Raw genomic sequence first — 17,755 nt, 5'->3', positions numbered from 1 at the left:
CTGTTATGAACAAATACTTTTTACGCTCACAGGTCGGGAAATAATGTAAAACCAGGGCAAGGATACCCTTTGCGATATCCGAAAACTTTCTGTATCTAGGTTTGTCCGTAACATTGTTTTTTTTCAATCAATAATGTCACATGGCAAGGCTTCCTTTCAAAGTCTGCCTTTTAGCACGTAGAAGTTGATGTTAAGTTGATCTTATGTCTCCGTGGTGAAATAACAAGGGTTGAAGTTTAACAGTGTCTGGGACAAGACGTTGTTTTACAAAAGTTATGAGATAAATCACACAAGGTTTCTGAGCAACATACGTCAAAACACTAAATAAATACACTTTCACATCCGTGTTACCATGGGAATGGATTCATTGAAGATCTGGCGACTACTGCATGCTTATCAGGACATTCGACACACGACCGTGGCCGCACCTGTATAATCTGTAACTCACGTGTATATGTAACAGCAGCGTATTTTAATTATCAAATACAAAGCAATAGCTACGATTTAGCAATGATCCAAGAATATCACGGCAAGGGAACACTCCAAATAGGCTTTACACAGTGTACTCATGTTGGGAAACGAACCCGGGTGTTTGGCGTGACGAGCGAACGCTTTAACCACTGTGCCATTTTTTGCGGTTATGGCGTTACAAACGTAAAGGATGGTGTGCCGACGGCTTTCGTCTTCTCATAGATATGAAGTCAGGTATGTGACCCTACGATATCACTCGGCTAATATCAGGATAATTAGAACAAGCATTGAGCTGTATTTTCTCTTATTAAAAGACCTCCACATAATACAAGACATTATTTTAGTATTTACTTCTACTTCTACCTCTAAATACTTTACTATTTGGGGTTCATCTGAGGAAATTTACTAATCAAATGATAAACGGCGTGAAAGTCGTTCTTTATAGATCGGGATTTGGAGCAGACTTGAGATTTATTCTTTGACTCGTCAAGCCGAAGACCCGAATTCGACTCCATACAGTGGCAGTTTGTGAAGCCCATTAGTGGCGTCCATCACCATGATTGCAATTGTTTGAGTAATGCTAACAACGGCGTAAAACGACACTCACTCATTTCCTCTTCCTAAAGTTTCTAAAAATATTACATTCATGCCGTGCTGTCCTCACTAAGCGGGTCAGCTCACACAGATGATTCACAACACAAAAACACAACAGGCACATATATCTTTCTTAATGACCACAAATACAAAAAGTATATTGCATTCGATGTCCATAGTCGTTCCAGAACCCAGAGTCGTGGGTTCGAATCCAAGATTCCCCCAAGTAGGATTCTTAGTTTGTCAGCACCACACCCTTCTCGTATATCAGGTTCCACCAAATTAGTCAGTCCCAAACACTGCGTCACTTTGGGTTTAGCTCCCACAAATGACATTGAACCCAACTCGCTCACTCAGCTTAAGAACATTATCTAATCAACCCTATGTTCATTCTTAACAACTTCACACACTACATACTCAGATATTGTTACACAACGTACTTTTCTCTATCAGCCGACGTGCACGTAGCACTTCCCATACTACGACCACCTGAAATAACAATCCTAAATGTATCATGCGCAGAACACATAGTCCGTCATAGCTTGCAACGTTCAGTTCAACATACGCGGCTTCATAAAGCTTTTTACTGAATTGCCACCACGGGAGATCATTCAAGTACTGATCTGCAAATATGCTCAGAACTTATTAATGTCCCGCCAGTCATTGCTAAATACCCTCAGTTGACAGTGGAACCTGCGAATGACCTAATCCACAAATACATAAAGTGGCAATAAACATTCCAAAGACCGAACATTGTTCACTTTATGTATTCTGCAGCGTGAATGAACGCTACAAGGCGCCTTAATGTTTGAAGGTGCAAGATCACTACGGGTTCTTTTTTTACCCAAGACATGTATTTTATGTTTTAAAAAGACCTGTGTTTCGTCACATGAATACGTTTTGGAATATTTTGTACGACCTCAAAGTATGTTTGATCCAACTCTAAAAAACACCTCGTAGCAGTCATTGACGCTTACCAACAATCGTGCAGACAACTTTCTGTGCGTGTTTTTTAATTTGTCAAACTTCGTATTGTGAGACCGCATTCCCAGCTGACAGCATAATGAATATTACAGACGTTAAATCTTTCTCGTACAGACGGGTATATGGTTCTCTTTGCGCGGCGACAGCTTTATGATACTCGTTTTCATTTTACAACGGTCGATATCCGCTATGGGAAAATCTGTTGTATTGGGGATGAGTAATCCCATATCAAACAGAATTCAATAATGATTTTAGAAAACAAATCAGGTATTTTGCCTTTAATATCTCACGGGCTTGAGATCCCTGACGTCCTGCTAAGATAAGCAAGGCGTTACATCTGGTTAATCTGTAGTGTTGCACCACCACAACATTTTCGAAAATAAAATTGTCATTATGTTCTTTCACCGTAAGAAAATATCTTGAACTCTTTCACCTTTAACCTGCCATGAGAATAGTCAGTTTTAAATACCACACATGCAATATACACCCCAAAGCATCAGGTAATCTTGAACAATCCAATCTTTGGAAAAAGCTATAAATCACATGAAATTCAATTTTAAAAATAATTACATTGTAGATTCCTTAAAACCGATTCACTGATTTAACTTGCACTTAATATAGCATTTGATGTTAGTTATATTTCACCCGTCTAAAATCCTAATCAATTTTTTCGTAAGTGTTACGTGCAGTTCGACAACAAGCCAACATTAAAGTCATCTGCAACGTTTTATACCCTGAACAAGTCACGCCAGTTTGATAGCTGTGTGTGAACAGTCGTGTCTCCCGTCCGTGGCTAGCATTGTCAGTGCAAACAGTTGGGACACTGGACATTGTCCATCATCTAGATACATTGTCGCCCATATGACCGTTACTGACCATGCCGTGTCGCAAGGACAGTGTGACCGGTTGAATTTTAAGGTAGGCTGTCTGACCTAGCATATATAAGAAATATATATTCATATATAAATGAGTCTTAAAATAACAAAGTTCGGTACATTAAGAACGACGTGAATATAGTTTTCATTATGTGCTTTTGTCTTTGGTTGAATTACCAATGTAACACTTTCCGTTCCTTTGTATTTATCATTTATCTTTGTAGAAATGTGTCCATGATAGTTTGCCAACTTTTGCAACTTGAAACAGATTGAGCTCATCATTTGTTATGTTAAACGAGTGTACTGGAACACGAAACCTTCACTATACTGAAAATGTTATTAGTCAAGACTCAAAATGTCAACATTATGGATGGCAAGGGTTTGTCCTGCAGCCTGTGCTGGTCGTTTGAATCTGATAGTTTTCCTGATTGGTATCCTTAGCCATGCGTGCTGGCTGAACTAAACTACGGCAACGAACTAAACGTATACGACCGTCATCATAGTCCTCGCATCACGAGAAGCTATACACCCATACTGCTCTTGAGCTAAACGAGGTTCTCAGTAATAACGTGTGTCCCAAAGTGCTGACAAGATGAGATTTTCCCCATGTGTGACATTGTTGACTTTGCGTGATCGCTCCCCGACGGCGTTGCTCTTTGCTCATATTGCATATCACCAGTGGCTTGACTACATTAACGCACTGCCGTCATATGTTTTGGATATTCACAATTCATTCGCACATCCATGACATAGAGACAGTCCTATTCATTCATCGCCACAAATAGGACATTGACTAACATGACATGGGGGCATCGTATTTTCGATCATGATCTTATTGCATAGTTCATAAACCTACCCGACTGGATGCCCATTGAATCTATTATACCAATGCCCTTAGTAAATTGGCGTATAGGTGTTCAAATTATGTATTGTAGGTTAGAAGGATGTCAATCTATTACCGGTTCCGGGTTTAGTTTATCTCGCCTCGATCGAATCATCTGGATATGCATAGAGCGCAAGTCATGTCTCGTTTGTCCGTCGAGGTGCGTCCTTGTCGGTAGTCGTGTATCTCCTCTGAAGCAACGGGCGCAGCTTCTTGTATGTATGTACGTTCCTTCCAATGGTGCAACCGAATTTTGTTCAAATAGTACTGATGTATTTGTAACCCTTTTTCTAAATTCTGAAGAAATAATATATTGAAACAACATTTAATACTTCTTATCGTTTGTTTTCTTTCTCCCAATCATTAAGTATTAATAACTTTTATAAGCTATCTTTAACATTTTGGATCTATTCTCAGAAACCATAAAGCCAAGAGAGCTAGTGTGTCCAATAACAATGTAGCTTGTCTGGTCCAGGTTCAAGGCCGCCACGATACAGCTGGAATATTGCTGAATATTGCTGAATATTGCCGTGGAGAGTGACAGCGTTCAGTCAGACACTCAATGCATCATGAACCACAGTAAACCTCGGCACTGATTAACGTTGTCCTTGGTGTCGTTTGAGGTACAATCAAACATGCTCTGTTTACGAGGATTTCAAGGAGTGCCACATGACTCTTGCTAAACCATTGTTTGGTCAGAAAAAAATGGAGAGAGCGTTTTGAAAGGCGAATTCATTTTGTAGATAGAACTTATTAGGTTAGATCAAGAAAATAGGAGGGTTCCTAATTTTGCCATATTGGTCCCAAACAAGGAGTTAAACTGAAATTTGTTTATAATCGTAGATACCATTCTTATTCTTGTCGTGGAACTGTTGGCCGTGACGTATGTGGCTGCACAATGCACATGTGGTCCTTGAATATCACTGCGTGGAACACAAAGAATGAAGTTCTTCCTATCGAGTGTTCCATCTCGGAACCTTGAAGTGAAGACGTGTCCAACGTTTATCAGAATAACCCTGTCGTACCGAATATTCACTTTCAATTGCCACCGTTAATCAGCAGTTGGGTATTTGTTTAACGACCTCCTTAATTGATAGTATCATAACCCATTTTTATTATGATGGCAACCCTCTTCTACTCACCACCATAGGATATAAAGGAATAATCTTTTCCGGAAAAAAAACTTGAAAAAGATAATCTTACAAAGTTTTGAGATGTAAAATACTCACTCTCTAGACATGTACGGATGTTCTTCAAAATACCTGACTTGTCACCTTCTGTATCTGGACTATTGTTGGAGATGCTGTCCAGAAAGAAAATTCATTCACTCCCTTAGACGAAAGGGTTACGTTAATGGAATATTTAGGGTCGATCGGTGATGATACGGGAAATATTATATTTAACATGCCAAGATTTCACGAGCGCTTCTAGCGAAATTTGCCTTCGCACTAGACAGTTTGTAACATCATATTTCGTTACTTTTGAGAAATACTGTCAGCCAAACTTGACACATGTTAGGTTGGTCATATTTAATGTGTATCTACCTTAATAGTAGTAGACTGGGCTAGCATGCATGGTTCAGGGACATGTATAATACACCGGAAGACCCTTACACGAGTCTGCTTCCCCAGTTACTGTCAGAGAACTTGCTGTTTATAGACCAGTGTATTCTTAGGCCATAAATGTCATAATCATCTTACGTTTAAAGTAACACAGCGAAGCCCCAATTTCAGTCCGAACAAGCTATCAGAACATGTGTCGTGAACTCGTCATATAACAAACGCTACAACATTCGTTACTTCCAGAATGTGCTGTTCATATTGACAATAGTGATAACTATCATGCATCGTACGGGTTAGCTTACGTACGGCCAGGATACGTTATGTTACGTTTGGTTAAGGCAAGTAATGAAACTTCGAGACAACCGGAATAGCTTGAGTGAGTGAGTGAGTGAGTATGGTTTTACGCCGCTTTTAGCAATATTTCAGCAATATCACGGCGGGGGACACCAGAAATGGGCTTCACACATTGTACCCATGTCGGGAATCGAACCCGGGTCTTCGGCGTGACGAGCGAACGCTTTAACCACTAGGCTACCCGACCGCCCCCCGGAATAGCTTGATTATAGTAAGATTGATATGACTAGAGATAGAGGCAGTGGGTTAGATTAGGTTTGGAATGTAGAGTATTTTTATTCTCGGATTGTTTTTTTTAAAGAGACAAGTTCAGGACATGTTTAGAGGGAATTGCTAAGTTGTTTTTTCTTTTCAAAGATTTCGATATCTCACACCTCAATTTCAGTGTACATTAAATAAAATCAACTTGAAAACCGTTCATGTGAGCCTCGTTTCATGTTCACTCTCCTTAAGAAAAGGACTTTGCACTTAAGGGTTCAGATCGTGTACTTTGCACGTGAGTGAGCAATTTGAATTTCCGTTTGGTTTAAAAAAAACCCACTGATGATAACAGATCGTGTGATATTGACTATATAAATAGTCTAACAACTTAGGTCATATGTGAAATGTTGTTATAATATATTTCTTCCTGGCGACTCTAGGGCCACCTGACTTTGTATAATCGCATGACGATGTGTCACCTTGCTGGGACACGCCTAGACCCATAATATACACTGTCAGGCAGATATCCCAGCATACCAATTACACATTTCATGAAAGGAAACCATGAACAAGTTTGGTTCTGATAGAAAAAGGAGTGAATATAGTTTTCATAACATGCTTTAGTTATGTCTATGTTTGAATTACCAATGTGATACTTTCCGTTCGTGTGCAATAACCATTTATCTTTGAAGAAATGTGTGCATGATAGTTTGCGAACTTTTCCCACTTGAAACAGATTGAGCGCATTATTTGTTGATTGGTAATGTAAAAAGTCTACATTGGAACTGGTGTACGAAACCTTCACTGTTTTGAAAATGTCATCATTCAAGACTCAAAAGGTCAACATTATCGATATCGGTTTCTATGGCAGAGCTCGTAAGATATCTGAAAACGAGTGGCACGCTGTTTAATGTTTAGTGGTTTTGTCCTACAGACTGTGCTGGTCATGTGAACCACAGAGTTCCCCTGTTTAGTATCCTTAGTCTTAACTACATCAACGAACTAAACTCCTACGACAGTCACCATTGTCCTCCCACTAGCATACTTGCTCATATAAGGAAACATGAATCAGCTTGATTCTGAATGAACATACACTGATCGATTACTTTTGATATACAGTGAAACTCCGCTAGTTCGGACCCTGTTCAGACGGACACTTCTCTTTCTGTGCGACTATTAGGACATGCTTCAAATATATACAAGGAATATTACTGTAACAATAATCCGATAACACGGACCCCGTTTATCCGAATACCTCGCTTTCGGCACTACTAATTGGAAATTCTTCAAATACTAGTATACAAAGGACAATGCCGTGACAATGATTTGTGAAGACGGACCCCGTTACTCCGAATACTTCGCTTTCAGCACTGTTATTAAAACAATCTCTAAATATACAAAGAACATTACTGTGAACTGTTGATAAGGAAATTATTTATCCCGATAATTTCACTCGAAATGACATGGTCCGGATTGACCAATGAAACAAGGACATCGACAGCCTTGACTTTCAAAGGGAGACGCTACGTAGTGTGTGTGAGTGAGTGAGTTGGGTTTAACGCCGGTTTTAACATTATTCCAGTTATATCACGGCGTGTCAGCTTAATGTAGGAGGAAAGCCCGAAGTGATGCAGGTCTCAGACGTTTACCACTTCAGTGAAACCCACGAGCACGGGTATGGTGCTGACAAACCATGAAACATAATCGGGGCGAACCGGGATTCGAACCCACAATCATAGGTTTCTGGCTTGCCCAAGGGACGCAACTCTGCACAGCGAATCGCGGCGCCTTAGACGACTGGGCCACCCGTGCCCCCCGTGCCCCCCGACGCTATTTAGACAACTGGCTATCATATATGTTTATACAATCATTTCATAGCAAATCGACCAGCAAATAGCATGACGTCATTTACAGAAATGAGTAGTGTACGTGTAACGGGTAACTGCGAAATTGAATCACGTTAAAAATGTATCGCATTTTATATCGAGTTTATAACCTCATCCGATATGGCAAACTTTAGTAACCCTCATCACTTCGTCATATCGGGAGTTTGTTATGCACATGCAAGTACATAGGGTTTTATTTTATTCGTAATATCCGAGTCTTTGATCCATTTTGATTCGAGACAAAAATCACTCAGTGGTAAATTACAGTAAATTCAAGTCGAAGTTTCAATTATCACGTGCAAAATGTGATTCACAATTGAGTCTAAGCAATTAGCCGCCAGCCAAACTGATTTCTGCTGTTTTCGACTTTGTGTGTGTAAGACGTTCGCTTTGCACGCTGAAGATCCAGGTTCGATTCCCAATATGTGTACTTGAGACCCCTGATTCATGTTTCCTGCTATGATATTGCTGCAGTATAGCTAACTGCGTCATAACACTAGGCATACACACTCACCTGATTCATGTTTCCTGCTATGATATTGCTGCAGTATAGCTAACTGCGTCATAACACTAGGCATACACACTCACCTGATTCATGTTTCCTGCTATGATATTGCTGCAGTATAGCTAACTGCGTCATAACACTAGGCATACACACTCACCTGATTCATGTTTCCTGCTATGATATTGCTGCATTATAGCTAACTGCGTCATAACACTAGGCATACACACTCACCTGATTCATGTTTCCTGCTATGATATTGCTGCATTATAGCTAACTGCGTCATAACACTAGGCATACACACTCACCTGATTCATGTTTCCTGCTATGATATTGCTGCATTATAGCTAACTGCGTCATAACACTAGGCATACACACTCACCTGATTCATGTTTCCTGCTATGATATTGCTGCATTATAGCTAACTGCGTCATAACACTAGGCATACACACTCACCTGATTCATGTTTCCTGCTATGATATTGCTGCAGTATAGCTAACTGCGTCATAACACTAGGCATACACACTCACCTGATTCATGTTTCCTGCTATGATATTGCTGCAGTATAGCTAACTGCGTCATAACACTAGGCATACACACTCACCTGATTCATGTTTCCTGCTATGATATTGCTGCATTATAGCTAACTGCGTCATAACACTAGGCATACACACTCACCTGATTCATGTTTCCTGCTATGATATTGCTGCATTATAGCTAACTGCGTCATAACACTAGGCATACACACTCACCTGATTCATGTTTCCTGCTATGATATTGCTGCAGTATAGCTAACTACGTCATAACACTAGGCATACACACTCACCTGATTCATGTTTCCTGCTATGATATAGCTGCAGTATAGCTAACTGCGTCATAACACTAGGCATACACACTCACCTGATTCATGTTTCCTGCTATGATATTGCTGCAGTATAGCTAACTGCGTCATAACACTAGGCATACACGCTCACCTGATTCATGTTTCCTGCTATGATATTGCTGCAGTATAGCTAACTGCGTCATAACACTAGGCATACACACTCACCTGATTCATGTTTCCTGCTATGATATTGCTGCAGTATAGCTAACTGCGTCATAACACTAGGCATACACACTCACCAGATTCATTTGCACAGGACTAATTTAGAAAAAAAATATTGGCCTGTAGTATTGTGTGATACGTCCCAGTTTGGAATATTCTGATGGAAAAGTACATGCTATTCAAATTGCAATGTAATCGCAAGCTGAAGTCGATATACCCAAGCTGACCTTACAGCTCCGCCGTTAATATGGTGTACGTGACGTGTGAAACATACTGCGAGTGTCACAGCGCCTCAGATCCTAACGTGGAGCCTTGGAAAATATTTCACATGCTTTTGAATCAGTTTCAAATCCCTTTTCTAAGAAATCCTGCGATAACCACCGATACGCGATAAGCTTAACTTAAATGATATCTCCTTTCTTTGTTATCATAAAGATAATTCCTTGGGTAAAGGCCGCCGAGTTTAATTTATTCATTCACGTACAATTCAATATGGCATTGACCGACTCAGTTGATCCAGATTGAAGGTTATTTTTTTCGAAGAATGTACTTGTGTTTATTTGTTGAAATTATTTATAAAAGTAAAACTGTACATGAGATGTTTGAAGAGTATGTTTTGCGTTGACGGGAAATGTATTTTACTTGGTAACCTCGTGGTTGTATATAAGAAACACGGCTATATGTATTGTTAAATTTGCAATAGCCATTAACATGCTTATTATAGAAATAAACAAGCTTTAAGAAAATATACGTTCACTACAATTGATGGCAAATAGCAAAACAAGCACTCATTCCCTTACACATGACACCATAATTATTGTAAATATGAACACAATCCAAAAACTCTAACCTGAGAAAATATACATTTGGAGTTAAATAATTAAACTATTTATCGCCATTGGAATAAGAATTGCGATGTAAACACCAGACCAGGATGATAATAAGTTTAAAGGAAGACACATGGTTGATCAGAATGAACAGATATATTTATTTGTGAAAGAGAACCACGCCTGCTTGTGGATGTTATTTCTTACACGTTATTCGTAGAATTTCGTATTCGAGATAGTGTATTTAAAACTTGTAAAGAGGGTGCCATTCTATACAGTTTAAAAAATAAATCTTTATTGGTTATTCAAGAGGACGGTAAATTAATAATATTGTTATATCATGCTGCGTAAAACCTTCACGTTTGTTGTGAAATACCTGGAATGTCTGACATGGCTGAACCCCCTTTTAGTGCTCGCACCGGATAGTGACCCAAATGGGCTGCCCGGTAAGAGCATAAAATGTGTATAGCCTCACGTATTCACTTTTTGTGATCCCGTATCGTTATGTACTGTGTATAGCCTCATGTATTCACTTTTTGTGATCCCGTATCGTAATGTACTGTGAATAGCCTCATGTACTCACTTTATGTAATCCCGTATCGTAATGTACTGTGTATAGCCCCATGTATTCACTTTATGTGATCCCGTATCGTAATGTACTGTGTATAGCCCCATGTATTCACTCAATGTAATCCCTTGTCGTTATAGAGTGTGTATAGTTCCATGTATTCACTCAATGTAAACCCGTGTCGTATGTACTGTGTAGTCCCATGTATTCACTCAATGTAAACCCGTGTCGTAATGTACTGTGTAGTCCCATGTATTCACTCAATGTAATCCCGTGTCGTTATGTACTGTGTATAGTTCCATGTATTCACTTTATGTGATCCCGTATCGTAATGTGCTGTGTATAGCCCCATGTATTCACTCAATGTAATCCCTTGTCGTTATAGACTGTGTATAGTTCCATGTATTCACTCAATGTAAACCCGTGTCGTATGTACTGTGTAGTCCCATGTATTCACTCAATGTAAACCCGTGTCGTTATGTACTGTGTATAGTTCCATGTATTCACTCAATGTAATCCCGTGTCGTAGTGTACTATGTATAGCCCCATGTATTCACTCAATGTAAACCCGTTTCGTAATGTACTGTGTATAGCCCCATGTATTTACTCAATGTGACCCCGTGTCGAGATGTACTGTGTATAGCCCCATGTAGTCACTCAATGTGACCCCGTGTCGAGATGTACTGTGTATAGCCCCATGTAGTCACTCAATGTGACCCCGTGTCGAGATGTACTGTGTATAGCCCCATGTAGTCACTCAATGTGACCCCGTGTCGAGATGTACTGTGTATAGCCCCATGTAGTCACTCAATGTGACCCCGTGTCGAGATGTACTGTGTATAGCCCCATGTAGTCACTCAATGTGACCCCGTGTCGAGATGTACTGTGTATAGTTCCATGTAGTCACTCAATGTGACCCCGTGTCGAGATGTACTGTGTATAGCCCCATGTAGTCACTCAATGTGACCCCGTGTCGAGATGTACTGTGTATAGCCCCATGTATTTACTCAATGTGATCCCGTGTCGAGATGTACTGTGTATAGCACAATGTTTTAACACAATGTGATCCCGTAACGTAATGAACTGTGTACAGTCCCATGTATTCACACAATGTAATCCCGTGTTGTAATATACTGTGAGTGAGTGAGTGAGTTTGGTTTTACGCCGCTTTTAGCAATATTCGGGCAATATCACGGCGGGGGACACCAGAAATGGGCTTCATACATTGTACCCATGTCGGGAATCGAACCCTGGTCTTCAGCGTGACGAGCTAACGCTCTAACCACCAGGCTACCCGACCGCCCCGTAATATACTGTGTATGGCCCTTCTATAATACTGAAGGTCATCACGACGAATGATTGAGTATGGGTATTGACATCATGGGCATCGATCAATGCAATTGGGATACGATGACATGTATCAACCAAGTTAACGAGCCTGACCACCCGATCCCGATTCTCGCCTCTTACAAGCATAGTCGCCACTCACGACAAGTATGGGTTGCTGAAGACCCGGATCTTCACGGGTCCCGCGTTTGCCAATATTCAAGTCACATTCAGAGGTGTATATTATAAAATGGATTGTACCCGGATCCACATCTCTATCACTTCCTATTCGAACGCTTACTACGTGTCTTTACTCAGATGACCATTTTGATAAGGACGTGTAGCACGGCACTCCTGTCTTTAAAGGATTGGGCTCTGGTGTTACTTAAACGTTGGAATTTACAAGATCTGACGACGTTACGACGTGGTTTTTGTGTGTCATTGGCGTGCATGTGGTGCATGTGGTGCACGTACTGTGTTATACAGTGTAACCCGTCAAACCGGGCTATCATCCAGTCACATTTCAGGAATAAGCACATATGGGTTAAAATGTCCTTGACATTCCTTCCCTACAGTAATTAAAAATCGGGATCGCATATGAACCTGCACATAATAGCTTTGTATTATTGAAATGTTTCCTTTCCTTTCTATCACCACATTTATCTTATCTGACCCCCTGAAGTTAAGGAGTCAAAATATGCTCACCTAACATATACAATATATACTCAAAGACATATAAGCTGGTATACATGTCAGTACATCGATGAGAGCACGTGTTTCCGATAAGGTGTTTCTTGGTAAAATAGTTCAAACACTTCCTGAAAGTGCCCAGATTGTGATACTATATACAGTTATAACCAACCAACCAGCAATAACCAACCGACATCTCCGACCTTCGCCTTTGATAAACGTATCAATCAGTTCACCAAAGAAATGGGTTCAGATTTCTTAGGACGATTCCACTTCCTTGTTCAATTTGCAATATATTTCACGTTAGAACAGAGTTATTTGCCCATTTTATAGAACCAGACAAACCCAATAACAAAACTATATTAAGATAAATGATCGATTATATACAACAGACTGATCAGTTGAGCACGTGGACGGAACTTTTCATATATTTGAATATAAACGAGAATTATCCACGGAAGCTAAAGGTCATTTTGACCTTTTTGACGTCATAATGGATCTACGTCCGTCCTGTAACATATCCGCAAAGTCCCCCTCTACTCTATCTAATATTTGTTCTCTACTGGTATGTTTGATATTTTTCTACACAGGATATATAAACACGTTGAACCACCAACCCCCTGCGAAGACCTCATTACTCTACAAATGCAACAGCTACAGAGGCGCATTTCAGTTCATCAGCTGATTTTCAAGCCAGGAGTATTCATCTCGCATAATGTATGCATGATACATATGTACTACAGTGCATACTAAGACGCTAGCTACAATCCAATTCAAGCTTTCGGAAGAACGCCAGGGACAAATAACGAAACAAGTAAGTTGCAAACTTTCATGTTACATTTAAGAAGAATTCTGCAATATCAGATCACGATTGTTTGGTTCCTCTTGCATATGAGTGAATTACGTGTCATCGTGACACAATATCGTAGGGATGTGCTCATGTGTTCAGTCACATGTTTGCCCGGAGCGGACTCGATTATTTACAGGAGGTCGTGATTTAGCTGGAATATTACACACTGGGGCCTTACAGGTCTTTACTCACTCCATTTTTTGCCCATACATCAACCCCTCCTTACAATTAATTGCAATACACAATCTGATGAACATTCCCTCTCTCTGTACCTACATGTACCATTTCCGTAAACATGATGGTTGCAAACAAACAACCTCTTACCTTCCAAAATGGGAATTCAGTCAGTGTTGTTCTAGGTAAAATATTAGTGTACCAGTCTTGAGGCTCCAAGTGACATGGTGGGAACACCGAGAGCTGCAGTTCACACGGATAAGCTTTTACCTTAAAAGCGACACACTGAATGAAATACATGCGGCTTCTACGCGATATTTGACAATTTCCGCTATAACTGTCTGGTGACCAGTCGTACGTGGTGGAAGATCAGCTCACTGTGTTACAAAGAATATGCATATATTTTACACGGAAATAGCAGGATTAAGAAAGAATTGTTGATACAAAATTGTATTTTACGTATAAGGGTGCTAGCGGTTTTTGTCTTTGACCACTTGCTAATAATTAATATACTGAACCGAAAAAGAAACGTAATCATGGGTAGATATATGAGAAACCTCATTTGTTAAAACACTGTAAACATACTTTGAGACATATCAAAAAGATGAAACTGATCATCAAGGTTGGAATTATAGTGTCAAATGTTTTAAAGTGAAACACAACACTAGTCTCTGAGAAAATGGCATCACAAGTCAGTATCTCGTATCTCGGTCCCGGCAATGACGTGGTGTCAGAATGGGTCCTCGGTGTGGCCTGTGTCAGTGGAGGTGTCTGCTAGTCAATCGTCGACGCACGGTCTCCGCACGAATGTGTCGCTGGTGTGTCCCCATAGTCTGTCGAGCTGTTTCCGTGGCAGTAAATATAACAAAGCGATCTTGAAGATGCTGTCGCACAATCTGACGATCCTGACGTGGGGTGGTGACCCTTGGTCTTTCACTACGTGGTCGGTCATCTGTAGTCTTGGTGGTCTGGTACCGTTGCTGGAGCATGTATATGGTCCTTACGTGGACTTGAAATGCATTGGCTATTTGGCGGTTTAACATCCATCTTGCAATCGTCCAAGGGCTTGGTGTCGCTGATTTCTTGGCAATCTGGGCATGTTGTAGCAATTCAATAACAAATGAATGTTATCAGATCTGGGTGGATTTTTATAGGACAAGATATGGGGGAACGCATGTGCATTTCAATTTGCACGGAACTCAGCTGCATCGGGTTACCATGGCCGTTGCCGTGATGCGATTGGGCGATCGGTTTTATTGTCATCTGCTTTGTTTTTTTATCATCAAATTTAATTTTTCCGGACAAGGTAATGTTAAATTTTAGAAACTTTGACGAAAATTACCCAGATATTTGAATGACAACTTTTCATGCAATGTTACTTGGGTTGACGTTTCTTTTGCGGTTTAGTTTTATTTAAATTACAGGGGGCACGGGGGGCCCAGTCGTCTAAGGCGCCGCGATTCGCTGTGCAGAGTTGCGTCCCTTGGGCAAGCCAGAAACCTATGATTGTGGGTTCGAATCCCGGTTCGCCCCGATTATGTTTCTAGGTTTGTCAGCACCATACCCGTGCTCATGGGTTTCACTGAAGTGATAAACGTCTGAGACCTGCATCACTTCGGGCTTTCCTCCCACATTAAGCTGACACGCCGTGGTAAAACTGGAACACTGTTAAAAGCGGCGTTAAACCCAACTCACTCACTCTAATTACAAGTTACAAAAAGACTCGCAGCGTAACAAACTATCACAGAGATAATCACAAAGAGAAAGTATTTCCTTCGGTGTTCGTGACACACAACCGATATTTTCCCCCATAGATTTCTATAGTAACGTTATAATTTTGTTTAAATAACTAAGCATTCAACAGCTATTACATGTACATGGGTTCACAGCCCGGCCTTAAAGAAGCAATTAAAACCAAAAAATTGGACTAGTTTAGCCAGCTCCTTTCCCGGCTACAGGAAGCTTAACTCACCACCCCAATTCCGCACCAAATGTCACGTCTTTTAAAATGTATGTTGTCACATCAGCATAAGTCATCATGTTAAAAAAAGGACAATTCTAAATAGAGAGAAACATGGTCAGTTTTAATTACTGGATGGATGTACATTTAAAAAATATACAAAATCGTCCAATCACTGCTGCTACATATCTAATTTGCACTACTACTGATTTGGTGCAGTAGAACCTTAAAGGGACTTACGTAGTGAAAATGAGATTACGTCATCGCAAATGAAACGCCTAATTGGCATTGTATGAATACCATTGGAAGTGTGCTGCACTTAAGAATGTCACACTTTGGCCGAATAGCTCATCAGGCTGACGTCGTCCTATCGCAGCACTGGTACGGCAGGCATACACAGAAGAGCGTGTATGTGACATATACAGACATATTTGTAGATTGAATCTCCAGATGCCTTCCTTGTTGAAGTAATTCGCAGAAGTATTTCGGTAGATCATTGCAGCATAATCTTAAAAAAACAACATATGAAAACAAAACTCGGTATAACAGTGCATAACTCACTGACGTGTTAAAGGCGTATGAACGCCTATCAGTCATCCGTAGCTGGATACAATGTGACGGTATGTAACTCTTAAGCGAAACATGCCAACAGAAAGTAGATATCCATGTTTGATGGAGGCAACAAATGAAACAAACAAGAATGGTTATTCCAAGGTGAAGCATTTGGTACGGGTCCCATAGTTGTGTTTTGTACCTCAAGTATGCAGTGTTTCGGCGAGTGATTTCAGGCTACTAGTAACGTTTTAATAACGATTGTATTGTTTCATCAAATCCAATTTTCAAGTTATACTTTCTTTTGCGCTTCAGTTCAGCAATACCATCATTCTTTTGTCTTAGCATAGTTGATCGAAGGTGACTCAGCTCCTTCACACCGATTTGATATTATTCTCATGGGTTAAATGTTTTTACATTTCGCTCATAATAGGAATCGGTGTTTATGTGTTTGTCAGCCGCCGAAGCACTTTATTTTGTCCAATACTCTGTAACTTCAGAAGTCAGAGATTTCTTTCTTGATACACGATTTTCATGGCATATATTTGACTAACAGTCCAGATCAAGGTAAATAATTATGACGTATTTTCATGGAAATTTATGACATAAATTTACATACATAAAAACCAGGCGTGGTGTCTTTATCACATTTTGATTATATTGCCACTTATTTCCGTGATAGGTCAAGGTGTCCAATGACCTTGTGATAAAACATGGTGTATACCCCATGAACATTCATTTATACGTTTTCTGAAACACTAGCAAAGAAGTATAATGTGTCAACGCCTCTCAAGTATGTCAAAGTATTGACAGTTTCCTGTATAATTGAGAGATGCTTTAACAACAACAACAACAACAACAACAACAACAACAACAACAACACGATTGACCTTCAGACACATTTGATCGTTTGGTCAGTAAAGATCAATGTCACTATTGATAACGACTTGGAATGTTTCCTGTCAACATTCTTTAAAATGCATGTTTGTAGTTTGAGGAAACTAAAAATAGACGCTTTGTATAAGATATCCCTCAGTTTTAGATTTTTTTCACAGGAAAATGTTTCTCCCGTATAAGGTATATTGTGACCTAATGCAATATAAAAAGCATCCTTCTGTCTCATGTTTCTTCCATAAAAGGTAAGCGTCAGTTTAATTCAGTGGCAAGTGTTTTGTGCACACATGATCCCAGACATAGAGTTAGTTAGCGGAGACCTGATACAACGCACTAGGTCTGGATGTAAGTTTAAGAGTGACAAATATCAAAGGTTAAAGTCAAATGTGGTGTGGAATTACAACTTTCGTGGCATTTGGATAGAAGGATGTTTTTCATCTGCAAGTAGATCCTATCCATACGGAAGTAAATCTTTATTAGCGAAATTATAGTTCATCCTTATCAATTCTCTGTAAATCCACATCAAAACATAGTTTGGATATCGAATGTTTGCTATC

At 40.0% G+C, this 17,755-nt stretch overlaps 1 protein-coding gene and 1 long non-coding RNA gene across 3 annotated transcripts in view; one reads left to right on the top strand and one right to left on the bottom strand.

Moving 5' to 3' along the window:
- The window catches only part of LOC139449813 (uncharacterized), a 139,019-nt gene that overhangs the window by 20,923 nt on the left and 100,341 nt on the right, over window positions 1-17,755 (top strand). Inside the window, exon 1 of one of the 2 annotated variants that reach the window (XM_071231350.1) lies at window positions 13,490-13,582. The exons of the other annotated variant lie outside the window; for it this stretch is intronic. The gene's annotated coding sequence lies outside the window, so the exon portion shown is untranslated. Of the gene's footprint in view, window positions 1-13,489; window positions 13,583-17,755 lie in introns of those variants that run through there. 2 annotated transcript variants of the gene reach the window in all.
- Window positions 1-17,755, bottom strand: part of LOC139449814 (uncharacterized) — a 99,886-nt gene that overhangs the window by 9,535 nt on the left and 72,596 nt on the right. The window lies entirely within an intron of this gene.

The sequence above is a fragment of the Haliotis cracherodii genome, unplaced genomic scaffold (assembly GCF_022045235.1).
Source record: "Haliotis cracherodii isolate W230 unplaced genomic scaffold, xgHalCrac1.p SCAF_8, whole genome shotgun sequence".
NCBI lineage: Eukaryota > Metazoa > Mollusca > Gastropoda > Lepetellida > Haliotidae > Haliotis > Haliotis cracherodii.
The sequence above is the reverse complement of the archived record's forward strand: the minus strand, read 5'-3'. Positions and strand labels throughout refer to the sequence as shown.